Below are 12,158 nucleotides of genomic sequence, written 5' to 3'. Positions count from 1 at the left end.
TGGCCCGTAGGTTTCTTGAGTCAGGTAGAGGTCATCCACACACAATAGGAAGCTTTGCACCACTCGGATTTTACTGAGTGATCCTCCCACAAGATGTCCGGGTAATTGAAGTCACCCATGAGAACTGTGGTCCTGGAGCATGTGGCCTCAGCCAGTTCCCGGGCGAACTCCTTGTCAAGCTCTTGACTTTGGGTGGGAGGTCTGTAGTAGACTCCCACCGTTGTGTCCCCTGTGCCATGTTCCCCATGGATTTTAACCCAAAGTGTCTCCAGTTATCCACCCTGGTCACCAACATCAGCTTGCAGGGACGCGTAGCTTTCCTTAACATAGAGAGCTATACCCCCGCCCCTTTTATCTACTCAATCCCTCCTGTACAAGGTATAACCATCTATACCCAAGGTCCAGTCATGGGTGGAGTCCCACCAGGTCTCCGTTATCCCTATGACATCGTAATTATTTGCATTAAGCAGGGCGATAAGTTCCTCCTGCTTATTCCCCAAACTCCTGGCGTTTGTGTAAAGGCAGGTAAGTGTCCCCTTGGGGGCTCTTGCCTTACCCACAGATTGTACCAGGGCTGGGGCAAGGGTGGGCTTCCTTAAGTGCCTTGATCTGCTGACTTTGCAAGGGTTGCTCAGCAGGCCAGCAGTGGCAGTAGTCCCCCTGTACACCAGCAGGCTTAGTTTAAAGCCTCGTAGAGCAGGTCAGCCAGAACATATTTCTCTATCTGGTACCATTGTGGTTTTTATACTAGTATACATACATGCTACAATCCAATGCCTTTTGGTATTTCATGACAAAATATAAGACACATGTTAAAGTAAGTTCACACCACAACTAAAAGATGTATTTTCATCCTAAAATCATACCCAGTACGTCAATTAGGGCCTGATCCAAAGCCAGCTGACTTCCATGATTGATGGATCTGGCCCTTATTGTACAAAGAAAACTAAATGCACTTACAGTTTCAATGAAAACAGAAACCAGACACATATATATGGGCTAGGGACAGCCCTTCAAAAATTATGAGCCTGAATTGATTCAATCTTTGCAGGTTAGTCTAACCTGGCTAGGTTGAATCAGTTTGTAACCTCACAGATATCCCAGACATGCAAGCACATGCCTGCAGTGGCTCAGGCTAGAAGCTGAGGGATGCTAGAGCATCCCTTCCTTCCCCAGTGCTGACCTGAGGGAGGGCATGGCCAGGCCCTGGCAGAACGCTCTGATTAGGGAAGGGTTCCTCCACTCCTGACCAGCCCAGCAGGCAGTTGATAACAATGTTTATCACCCCTAACTCAGTGTTTATCAGCCCATTAAGAAAACAACAGAGATACATTCCCAGCTACCTGTTGATTCTGCCTTTGTCCTGTCTGCCACAGCACAGACCATAGCCAGCGCATGGTCTGCTAGCTGTTGCTGAGAGGTGTCTGTAAGGCGCGGGGGGGGATCCCTGATTAGCCGGGAGTGGGGAAGGGAGCAGGGGGAAGCCAGGCAGACACCTGCAGCCTCTGACAGAGCTGCAGCCAGGGAACAGAGGAGAGGGACCAGTTCTGCTGTACAGTAGAGTGCGCCACCCAGCTCAGAGAGCATGCTTAGATGCTGGGGGAGTCTGGTTTAATTTAAACCAGCAAGGGGTCTGGGACAGACATTGCATAAACCGGTTTGACCCAAATCAGTTAAGTCTGACAATACATTCAACCAGGTTTATCTCAAACCAGTTTCGGCCATTTTCAAACTGGTTTATGTGCACTGAACATCTATTCTGTTACACATTTAAACCAATTTCTGATCACTTAAACTGGTTTATGTGTAATGTCTGTCCCTAGCCATGGTTGTCTCCTGCTGTTCTGGCCTTGTGTTTTGGAGAGGGAGAGGTTATGATGATAATAAAATGAAATTCTACTGGTAATATGTGAAATTCAGCTATATTTAACATTCCTTTTTGTTTGGGTACTGGTGTTCATTTTAGGGATTCTTTCCTCCTCAATGACCTTTACTAGGGTGCCAGAAATGTATCTTTGAGGTTCTTTGGCTACTTTTGTCTGAATTTCGTGCCCATTGCATTATAGTGTCACTATGAAATGACTTGCTTTCTACAAAGTTTTATTCTTAGCTGATATTTCTCACTAATTTAAATGTTTCAGCCTTTAAACAAAGATTTCATCTTCTAACTTATCAAAATGTGCTAAATGGAATGTTAGCAAAAACATTATATGAACATTAGAATCAGCCATCATGTCTGCTTTTCCTGCCTGTATTAGTTAACTAGATTTTTAGAACTATTATGCAATTTAATTTCTTTCCACAAAATTAAGAAATTTTTGGAGTGGAGATAATTCACCGTCCAAAATCTAGTATGGCTTTTCACTTTTAAAACTGAAAAATATTGTATCATTGCAATCATAATTAGCTCCTGAGGCCCTAAAAAACAAATGACATTTTTAAAATTGTTCTCTCTTAAAGGCAAGTCTGAGTCCAGTGAACAAGGAGAAGAAAACACAGGTACTTTTTGAAGGACATAGTTGCAATCTCAGATAAAAATATAAAACAATTTGAAGCAACCTCTGTGCCAGGTAATATCCATTCATTATAAATTGGAATGGCAAATCAAATTTCAAAATGTATTTCTCCAGTTTTACCTCTTAGTATAATGACCCCAATTTGCTTTTCACTTCAGCTTTTTCCCATTAAACATTTTGCAAATGGCCTACTACCTATACATGACCAATTGATTTTATATTAACCCACAGCACACTGCACCCAAACAGCATTAAGGGTAATGATTTCAGTTTGCTTCAAACTAAGCTCCAAAAATTGTACCTGGAAGTTTTACATTCACAAATCAGTTAAAACAGTATCTTTACCTCCTGCTTCTCCTGGCACATGCATGCAATGTCATAGGCCAAATTTTACAATATTAAGAAACACAAAGTGTGTCTAGATAAATCAGAAATGGCTTTCTGAATATTCTGTGTCCCTAGTGTCTGCACATCACTACAGGGGGGTGCATTAGAAATGCCAACATAACCTTTTTTATCCTGTAGATAGGATCCTGTAGGCACTATCATTCCCAATAATTAAAAAAAGTAACCATGTTCAAACTAGGCTTTTTGAAGCACTTCTGCCACAGGTCAAATGTATTGTCATGCAGTCCGTGCATACACCGAACTTTCAGTAATCCCAACATCTCAAAACACAACCTTTTCGCATGTCCACTGTGAGCTATATTTTGATGAGAAAAATGTAAGTTTCCTTAGGGCATGCTGTGCAACTAAAATGTGTGCTTTGACTTTTGAACTTTTTTAACAGAGCCTAAAAGTGTCTCAGCAAGAGGATGCCAAAAGTTATTAATTGTTTAAAAGAATTAAGGTAAATATTGACTTTTCCATTCTACAAATAAACAGCTACCCTTTTAAAATCAACTGTTAGTGCTGACAGACAATGCAAGTTTGTTCTTCCTTGCGATTTCCACAAAATGTACCATGGTTTATTTAAACCAAGTCTTACCTAATGCAACAAGGGTATAATTTCAGCTTTGTTGTCCTGTGTTTATTGACTTAGTGAGCTTCTGCTAGACTCATTCTATTTTTGAACACTTGATTTATGCCTTTCAGTTGGGTTTTATTTAGTTAAAATGAATTGTGTGTGTTCAGCTGAAAGAGAGCAAACATTTTTCTATGACTATGGCAATTTATTTGCATAGACCTCAATTACAAAATTAACAGGGCAGATTTTGTTGTTGTTGAGCTGCTTAGATTACAATAAAACCTCTAATAAAGAGAGGCACCAGAAATCAGAACTAAATATAAATAACTAAATACTATCAAAAATAGGGGTGCTTTCTAAATTTAAGTTTGCAAACCAAACTGCATAAATTTGCTTTCAGAACTCATTAAGCAAATCATGAGAAAATAATTTAGAAATTATAGTTTACAAGTTAGTCTCTGGCTCAACACAACTTCATTGTACAGATAAAGAAAGGTTAAGTAAATGCTAGTCTTAGTATTGTTAATTTTGAAATTACCACAGTAAATGTGTGTGTGTGCACGCACACGTACATACAAAAAAATAGAACTCTTGGTTCCAAAATGATACCTTTTATTAAACCAATTGAGAAATCACAAAAAAAATTGTCTTTTAAGAATGTATTCACTTTAAGCAGCCCATCATTTTGTTGAAAACTTATAGCATGTAATTCCTAGAGACAAGACCATGGGAAGAAAAGATACTATAAGTGCTTATATAGTATTTATTGGATGGACAGAGTAAGATGGAGCCTAGTATTGCTGCTGTCCATCCTGTAATGTCTCTCTCTTTTGCACTATGATTTTATTTGCATCTGAATACATTATCGAATTTTAAACAAATAACAAAGTTTTAAAGCAACAAGTAACAATTCTCCCTACTTGTTGATATCTAAATCCCAGTAAGGTAACAGTCATAGCATAATAGCTAGTATGGGAAATAATATCCTGTTCTTCTCATCTATACCTATCTGTTAATGGATCCTTATCTGTATGATTGATAGAGAATGGGAGACAGGAAAGAATTTGGCTGCATTTTAACTAGTTGATCTATATAAAATATTTTAAATTGCCATGGCCAAAATAGCAATTTAAAAAAAATGTATTTCCAAAATTCATTAGTTTGCATAACTTTGGTAATACAAACTTTTGGTTCCATTTGGTGCTACTGAAATGAAAAACATTGTAATCAGAGGATTCACATTAATTCCAAGAAATTACAAAAATGGGAAAATAAGCAACTACAAAAAATCAGCAGTATGTAGGAAAGGTGGTTAAATTCTTAGTAGTACACAGCTTTTCCCTCTAATATGCTATTGTATAATTTTCTGTAGGAATTCATGACAAGAAAGCAGCAAAAGCTACAGAACATGAAGACATACTATTACACATTTATAATAGCTTGTGTAGCAGGCTATTATTGCACTGTGTTGGCCATAGTGTTGATGCACATATTTACCTTGTTATTTGTGAAGAACAAACTGAGTTAGAAGGTTTTCCCATTGTATAGTATATGATTGCTAACAGTTAAGAGAGTGCAGCTGAATTCTGGAACACGAAGTGTTAATTTTTAATAGTAAAAGGCAACACTACACTGTAAATAAGGTTTCTGGTGTAAGAGTTATAAGTTGTCATCCTAATTCATAAAATTTGAATATCCTTTCCTGAAAACATCATTGCTGTTGTTGTTACAAAGAACCAGCAATAAGGTGCGCTTATAAACCTTACAAAAGAGAAGAACCTAGAAAAGATGAAGTCAGGATAATCTCAGAAATAGTTTGAAAAGAATTGGAAAAAGACATTAAAGAAGTGAAAAATCAGTTTATTCACAATAACCTGGATCAACTCCCAGTGCATTTATCACCAGATGAATCTAAGGAAAATGGTAGAGACTTGGAACCTTCAGAAGAACCAGCTCATGATTTTTCCTCCATTAACTCACCATTAATAAGGACTGATGAAAGAAATAGAAATCCATCATCTTCAGCAAAGCCTTTAAAGTATGAACAACCCCCCTGGCAACTGCTCATCTTCAGGACGAAGAACTTGCAAGAACCACAGAACTAGGCCTAGAACTTCAAAATTAACCATTTACATTGTCACAAATCAAAACAATCTTGTGTTGCCCCTGAAGAATGTGGTTATAAAAGACATTGGGATAAAGATGAAAAATTACTGAAGCATAACAAACAGAAATCCATGTCTAAAACATATAATACAGCTCATGTAGATTGTTCAGCTCAGGATGGCTATGACAGCCACAAGTCCTGGTGATTCTTTATTAGTTGTATTCAGTGTTTTAGATGCATCCACAAAAATAAACGTCATAGATATTCCAACACAACAGTTTAGAGTTTACATGTTACCAGAAGAGGAAAGATTCTTATAGCTCAGGTTGATATTCTAATTAGAGTAGAAGTAGAATTTGTTCAGTGGAGAAAAACTTAAGCTCTTACTTGGTCAGCAATATCCAGCAACATTTAGTACTAGTCATTTCACAGTGTGATCATGATAGAGCTTGTTACCAGATTTGCCTGCTACTTTGGGGTGTGCTCATTTATTAGGGCTAGGGTCTTGGTAATTCTATCAATGTGCTGCTTGTGTTACTTGTGTTTCTGTATGGAGCTGTATCTCTCCCTTCTGCAAGCCCTCACCCCCAGTGGAGCTATCTTGCAGGACTCAGTTCAGTGGGGCTGGGTTCCTCCAGTCCCCAAATCAGTCATACACACAAACACACACAGATTACCATGACATGCCTGACCTGGCCGGGTTGATCAGCATGGACAGGCTGACACCCTCATATGCCAAGAATCAGTTCATCAGAGCAACAATAACCACAGTCAGACACAAGCACACAGTTAAACAGAATTCCTCTGAATCTGGCTGGGTGTCCAGATGACACCCTCGTGGGCCAGCATTCAGTTCATTAGGGCATGTCTGAGCCAAACTGGGTCAATCAGCCTGTACAAGCTGATCCCCTTATGTGTTTCGAACTCAGCACGTCCCAATCTTTTAGTCTCTTGATGAGCAGACCCCACAGTATTTCTAGGCTTCACAGGGATCTTTAGCTTAGGTACGAGGGGTGTTGCTACAGAGCAAGTGGGGAAAGAGAAGTAAAGAAGGCAAAATTTACCCAGTTACCACCAGTTTGACTATAAAAGTTATTTATTGCTAAGTAGCTGAAATATATATATTGACACTAGTAGTGATAGACATGCAAAGGAAAAAAACACAAACAGTCACCGTATACCCTGGTTTCACTAAGTATTTGGGGAAACTTAGCTCAAGCTTAACTAATACAGTTCAAGTTTAGAAATCTATGCTTAGAGAGAGAAAAGAGAGAGAGAGCTGGGATCTCACCAGTCCAAGGCACTCGGGTTGCAAAGCTGACAGGTCAAAGTTCTCAGCACGATCCTTGAAGGGAGATTATCTTCCTCCTGCAGCCTCTCCAGAAGAAAGCAGGTGGTGTCAGCACACACACTGCTGCTTCTTTTACAGATTTTTATACCCCCAGTTCAGCTTCTTTCAAGCATTCTCAATAATGTAAATCAAATTCTCTTTTCTATTGACAAGGGGTTATCTGGGTGGAACATCTCAGGAACTTGATTGATACTCAGGAAACACCTACTTGGAGCCAGCTTGACATTCCTATGGATAGCAGATATACTTGATGGGATATCTCCTGGTGTCTTCAGAAACAATAGATTGCAGCATCAGGGTTTTTGGATTTTTACTTGCTGTGAACAAGCCTCAGCTTAGCATGACTTTTCCAGATCTTATTATAGTCTTTTAACAGACTTAAGGCAATTATTGGAGTGTTCATAACCTGTTGCGGAGAGGACTTCCACCAGTCGTCTCGGGAAAAGTATGACAACACTTGTGGACAGGGCTCCAACGGGCTGGACGCTGTGATGAACCCTGTACCATTGTTCAAAAGTTGCCCATACCCCCTCTGACTCGGTTATTGCCTCAGCATTCCCTAACCCGGCAACCGAGTTGTAGCCAATTAAGTTTACATAGGCCTCCCATAGTGGGACTGGGGAATGTACGGCCTGAGATGCCCAATAAACTTAGTTTTGCTAGAGGTGTGTGGAGGGGGGAAGGAAAAGTCCTTTGTAAATCCAGATTAGAACTGGTCTGATAAATGCTGAGCTGGGTGTGGGGGTTGATTAGCATTTGGAGCACAGCTTCTCCATCATGCAGTGCTCCCCTGCTTTGCTGATCCCAGAATTCACTGCAGTCTCAGCTTCAGGTTTTCTGTTCTCCATCTCTCATGTAAATGAATGGTCATCTGTTCCCATCTCAGATGCAAATAAGACCTAGGGCACTTGTTGCACTTTTGTCACCCTTATCTGGAGGGTTTTAGGTGTGTCTCTCACTGCATCTTAATCAGCTTCTGTTTAGGTGAGGGGGGGCGATTCTTTGTGAGTCAGACAGTCTGTTTCCTGTGTCAGGGTTCCCCAAAAACATGGAGCTGACCGGTAACAAGCTGTAGAGGTCACGCATGTATTCTTTTGTAATCATGTTCCAAAATTAATATATTTTTGTATTAGGCTTCAGTGGGTGCATCTACACATGCGCTTTAGTGTGCAGTAGTCTATTTTACTGTGCATTAAAGCATCACATAAAAAATCATGCAATTACACTAATGTGCAGTAAAATAGGCTACTGTGCATTAAGTGTCACTTTAAAAATGTATATTTTGATACTACACATTAGGGCAGTCTAATGTACATGTATTTAATACCTCACAATGGAGGTAGTAAATTTAATGCACATTAGGAAAAGTGCATCAGTGCACATATGGACACACCCAGTACTTCATAATATTGAGACTAGTTTCTGGATTGGTGATTATGCCTTAGTGCAGAGGTTCCTAAACTTTTTCTTATTGCATACCACTTTCCACATTTACCAGCTGTCTGTATACCCCTACCTGCCTGCGCTTTATATTTAACCCCTTAAATGACAATTATTATTGTAATGAAAATTAAATCCTCCATTATACAATATTTCCCACGTAACCCCCAGAGAAGTCTTGTGTACCCTCAGGGGTATGTATACCACAGCTTGAGAACCTTTGTCCTCCAGCAAGCATGGAGGGCACACACTCACAGGTCAGAAATGAGCTACATCAGATTGCTTGCTCCCTCTTCCCTCTCCACAAAATACTGGACTAAAAGACAAGGAGTTCTGCAAGGGCCAGCACTCTGCCTCCACCAACATCATGGGAAGATCTAGGGCCTAAGAGGGCAATTGTCAGGATGTCAGAATTTTGGGGCAGATACACTTCTGTCACAGGCAGTACCTCCTTCACAGCCAGTGTACAAAATGTATTACTTCTTTATATGATTATAAAAAGGCAAAACTCAGCTATAAACACACCCTTGGCTGATGTTGTAATATTAGTAGCATAAAAAAGATGCAGAGAAGAGACTCATATTCAACATATGCATTCAGAATTTCTGCGAAAGGTTTATTTCACAATTTTTTTCTCCCTAGGGGAAATAATTTGTCCGTGACCATCCTTAGCAGGGAGGAAGCATACAGAGCGTTCCATTCACTGACACCTGCCATCTAAAAAAACTATTAAATCCTGGGGCCTTTTCTGCCCTTCTCTGAAGCATTGTATATTGGCTACACATAAACGTGGAAGCACAGGTGGTGTTTTCCTTGATCCTCCCGGTTTCAGACTATGGGGTGAGGAGGGAGAGGAGGATTGAGGTAGTGAACCAAAGACTGCAGTGCTGGTGTCATCGGGAAGGCTTCAGCTTCCATGATCACAGTCTGCTCTTTGGTGAGAGAGGCTGTGGTCTGTTGGGAAGAGACAGCCTCCACCTCACTGTGCTGGGGAGGAGGCTCTTCTCAGCCAGACTGGCTGACCTGCTTGACCAGGCTTTAAACTAAGCCTGCCGGGGGATGGGGGGACTACTGCCACCACAAGCCCACTGGGCAACTTTTGCAAATCCAGCAGGCTAAGGCACTTATGGAAACCCACCCCTACCCCATCCCCAGAACAATTTGTAGGGAAGGCAAGGGCCCCCAATCAGACACTTACCTGCCTGTACACCAATGCTAGGAGCTTGGGGAATAAACAGGAGGAACTGGTCCTCCTGCTAAACAAGAATATCTATGATATCATAGGGATAATGGAGACTCCACCTGTGGCTGGGCCACAGGTATAGATGGCTATACTTTGTACAGGAGAGATCATGTAGACAGAAGGGGTGGGGGTGTAGCTCTCTATGTCAAGCAAAGTTACACATCCCTGCAAGCCAACATTGGCATAAAGGGTGGATGACTGGAGACTCTCTGGGTTAAAATCCATGATGAACATGGCACTGAGGACACAATGGTGGGAGTCTACTACAGACCTCCTAGCCAGGATCAAGAGCTCGACCAGGAATTCACCAGGGAACTGGCTGAGGCTTCATGCTCCTGGTGTATGGTTGTCATGGGAGACTTCAACTACCCAGACATCTCATGGGAAGAGCACTCGGCCAAATCCAAATGGTCACAAAGCTTCCTCGTGTGTGGATGAGCTCTATCTGATTCAAGAATTCTATGGACCGATGAGATGTAAAGTGCTGCTTGACCTGGTACTGGCAATGGGGGATGACTTAATCAGCAACCTAATGATTGAATGGAAGCTGGGAGACAGCAACCATGAGCTGATCACCTTCACCATCTGCTGTAAAGCTGGCAAGCCAGTCAGCAAAGCAGAAGTCCTCGACTTCAGGAAAGCTGACTTTGACAAGCTCAAGAGGCTTATTGGCAAGGTCCTAAGGGACCACAGTCTGAAGGGGAAGGCAGTTCAGGAAGAGTGGTTGCTCCTCAAAGGAGTGATCCTGGAAGCACAAGCAATGTCTATCCCGTCTCAAAGGAAAGGCAGCAAAAGGACACACCAGCCCCCTTGGCTCTGCAGGGAACTAGTGGACCTCCTGTGTCTAAAAAGAAAGACCTATAAGACTGGATCCACCTCTAAGGAGGAGTACTCTGCACTGGTCCGGACCTGTAGGGAGTGAACTGGGAAAGCCAAGGCTGCGACTGAACTTGAACTAGCTACATGTATCAAGGACAATAAAAAATCCCTTTTTAGGTATGTGGGGAGCTGGAGGAAAAGCAAGGATAACATAGGACCCCTACTAAACCATATGGGACACCCAGGAAAAAGCCAACCTGCTTAATGGGTATTTTGTGTCAGTTTTTCACCAGCCCCAAGGGACAGCTGTGCTCAATAAGGCACAGGATGGCCAGAGCAAGGGAAAACTGTTACTCTTCTTCAATGTAGACCATGTGAAGGAACACCTTGATAGGCTGGACACCTTCAAGTCAGCTGGCCGAGACAGTTTACACCCCAGGATAGTTAAGGAGCTGGCAAGCGTCATAGCTCAGCCACTGGCATGGATCTTCAAGAACTTGTGGCACTCAGGCAAAGAGCCCGAGGATTGGAAGAAGGCCAATGTGGTGCCTATCTTCAAGAAAGGGAGGAAAGTAGATCTGGGGAACTACAGGCCCATCATCCTGACCTCTATCCTGGGGAAGACCTTGGATAATATTATCAAAGAGACCATTCTTGACAAATTGGCTGATGGCAACATCCTGAGGGATAGCCTGCATGGGTTTGTTGTGGGTAGGTCTTGCCTGACTAATCTCATCTCCTTCTATAACCAGGTGACATATCACCTAGAGAAGGGAGAAGAGATTGACATCATGTATCTTGACTTTAACAAAGCCTTTGATCTGGTATCCCATGATCGTCTCTTAGCAAAATTGGCCAACTGCGGCCTTGGCTTCACCATGATCCGCTGGCTGGGGAACTGGCTCCGTGGTTAGACCCAGAGTGTGGTGATTGTCAGAAATCAATCATCATGGTGCGCTGTGGCCAGTGGGGTCCCTCAAAGCTAAGTCCTTGGGCTAACACTATTCAACATCTTCATTAATGATGTGGACATTGGTATCAGAAGCAGACTGGCCAAGTTTACTGATGACACCAAACTTCGGGGTAAAGCATCCACACCTGAGGACAGGAAGGCAATCCAGGCTGACCTTGACAGGCTCAGCAAATGGGCAGGCGAGAACCTTATGGTGTTTAACACTGAAAAATGCAAGGTTCTCCACCTTGGGGAGAAAAACCCACAGCATGCTTATAGGCTCGGCAGTGCTACGCTGGCTAGCACTATAAACAAAAAGGACTTGGGGGCCATGGTTGACCACAAGATGAACATGAGCCTTCAATGTGATGCTACAGCTAGTAAGGTGAGCAAAATGATGGCTTGTATCCAGCTGGAGTACTGCATCCAATTCCAGGGTCCACAATTCAAAATGGATGTGGAGAAGCTTGAGAGAGTCCAGAGGAGAGCCAAGCACATGATCAGAGGGCAGGAAAACAGACCTTATGATGAGAGGATGAGAGCTATGGGACCCTTCAGCCTGGAAAAGCGCAGGCTGAGGTGGAACCTGGTGGCTGCCTATAAGCATATAAGGGGTGTACATCAGTATTTGGGGGAATGCCTGTTCACCAGAGCACCCCAAGGGATGACAAGGTTCAATGGTCACAAACTGCTCCAAGACTGGATGTAAGGAAGAACATCTTTACTGTCTGAGCCCCCAAGACCTGAAATAAACTGATGCTAA

This window comes from Crocodylus siamensis, chromosome 1 (genome assembly GCF_052110815.1).
Source record: "Crocodylus siamensis isolate JL-2025a chromosome 1, ASM5211081v1, whole genome shotgun sequence".
NCBI lineage: Eukaryota > Metazoa > Chordata > Crocodylia > Crocodylidae > Crocodylus > Crocodylus siamensis.
The sequence above is the reverse complement of the archived record's forward strand: the minus strand, read 5'-3'. Positions refer to the sequence as shown.